Source organism: Marmota monax, unplaced genomic scaffold, assembly GCF_021218885.2.
Source record: "Marmota monax isolate L192 unplaced genomic scaffold, Marmota_monax_Labrador192_F-V1.1 WCK01_AAM20220418_F8-fsc00043, whole genome shotgun sequence".
Taxonomy (NCBI): Eukaryota; Metazoa; Chordata; class Mammalia; order Rodentia; family Sciuridae; genus Marmota; species Marmota monax.
The window spans coordinates 10,301,225-10,303,388 of NW_026691982.1; the positions used below are offsets into that span (position 1 = coordinate 10,301,225).

General features: G+C 40.5%; 1 pseudogene; it reads left to right on the top strand.

Moving 5' to 3' along the window:
- The first annotated feature begins 1,150 nt into the window (after window positions 1-1,150).
- Window positions 1,151-1,858, top strand: LOC124095242 (large ribosomal subunit protein eL6-like; annotated as a pseudogene).
- The last annotated feature ends 306 nt before the right edge of the window (window positions 1,859-2,164 follow it).

Genomic DNA, 2,164 nt, shown 5'->3' on the forward strand with positions numbered 1-2,164 from the left:
GGGTTGTTATCTGGTCAGGGAAAGCCAGGCATGGGTGAGTTCAAGGCATGGGTAGGCATTCTAAGCAAGTTTAGAAATCACAGTAATTTATAGTAAAGCCGAAATTAGCTTTTCATGCCTTTGTGGCGAGATGGCTCCCAATCTTAAGAGGGAATTAAGCTGGGTTTATCACTGGATTACATAAACATTTAAAAAACTGTCCAAACATATGAAAAGATGCTCAACATTATCAGTCATTAGGGAAAAACAAATCAAAACCATGAGATAACTCACACCCATGCAAAAAAAAAAAAAATAGCAATAAGGAATGAGTATGGGGAAATATTGGAACCCTTGTGCAAGGTTGGTACTGGTAGGCAATATGCCACTTATTGAGTGTGTGGGAGACCTTGCCTTTTGGTTTTGTTTCCCCCATCCAGTTTCTCTCCACTGAAGTTAAGTTTCTGTCTCTGGAGAAGAACATCACCTAACCCCGCGCTCCTCCCCCTCCTCTCTGAAGGGTGCCAAGCCAAAGGGTGCCAAAGTCAAAAATTTTCTCAACCAATCCCTGAGGGACACAGTGTCCACTCACGTGTTCCTGAGTCACCCTGCCAATCAGCACCTCTTCCTGTGTCAACCTGCCGTGTGGCCAAAGCAACCCTTCTTAAGCTGAAGATTCCAGGCTCACACTGCTGCTGCTGCTCTCTCTCTCCTTTCTTCCCCTTCAGGCAGCCCCCCAATAAAATCTCTTGGTTGAATTTCAGTCACTCATCTTTTACCACTGAGTTACATTCCCAGCCCTTCTCATATTTTATTTTGAGACCTGATCTCAAAGTTGCCTGGGCTGGCCTACCACTTGCAATCTTCCTGCCTCAGCCTCCCAAGTTGCCAGTGTTAACAGCCATGCACCATTGTGCCTGGCTAGAATTTCAGTTCTGTAAGATGAAAATTCTAGAGATCTGTTGAACAATAATTTAAAAATTTTGAATATATTTAACACTTTTGAACTGTATACTTAAAAATGGTTTAGCTGGTAAATGTGTATATTCTTTATTGCTTGTAGAATTTTTTAAATAGTAGTATATTAAGCAAATGATTTTTTATGTAAAACTTGACTGCTTTGCTTAATAAAATAATAGAGGGTACTTAGTTCTCTTTCCCTTTTTGCAAGATGGCGAGTGAAATGGCTGAGAAGAAACCCAAGAAAGGGAAGCCCCACTGCAGCTGAAACCCTGTCCTGGTTGGAGGAATTGGCAGATACTCCTGATCTGCTATTTATTCCCAAAAGACCATGTACAAAAGAAAGTACTTCACTGCTAAATCCAAGGTTGAGAAGAAGGAGGAGAAGGTCCTTGCTACTGTTACAAAACTAACCCGCGGTGACAAGAACGGTGGTATCAGAGTGGTTAAGTTGTTGAGCCACGACAAACAAACAAACCAATCTTCAGTCAGCATGTGAGAAAACTGCAAGCCAGCATCACTCCTGGACCATCCTGATCATCTTACCAGGCGCTGCACAGGCAAGAAAGTAGTGTTCCTGAAGCGGCTGAGCAGTGGCTTACTACTTGTGATGGGACATCTTTCTCAATTGAGTTCCTCTGCGTTGAACACAACAGAAATTTGTTATTACCATCTCCACAGAGACTGATAATAGCAACGTGAAAATCCCAAAACATCAACTTCCAGAAGAAGTTGCAGAAGCCCAGACACCAGGAAGGTGACGACATCTTTGACACTGAGAAAGAGAATATGAGATTACAGAGCAGCATAAGGTTGATCAGAATGCTGTAGACTCACAAATTTAACCCCAAATCAAAGGGCTACATGTGATCCATTTGCTCTAACAAATGGAATGTATTCTTACAAATTGGTGTTCTAAATTTCTTTCCAAGAACCTAATTAAATAACCAATATCTTTTAAAAAAAAGGAAGAAAAAGATAATAGGCACGTACCTGTAATCCCAGAGACTCAAGAGGCTAAGGCAGGAGGAATAATATTCTTGACTTACTATAAATATCATTATTTACAGAACCATTAAAAAAGTGGGTTTTATTAAAAAGTGGGATTAAAGTCAGGTTTAAAATCAGTTACTACTCGTAGATAGAACATAAATTACAAAACTTGGAGAGAAACATGTTTTGAAATCATTTCTGCGCCGTCTGATAGAAGAAAAAGTTGGCTACG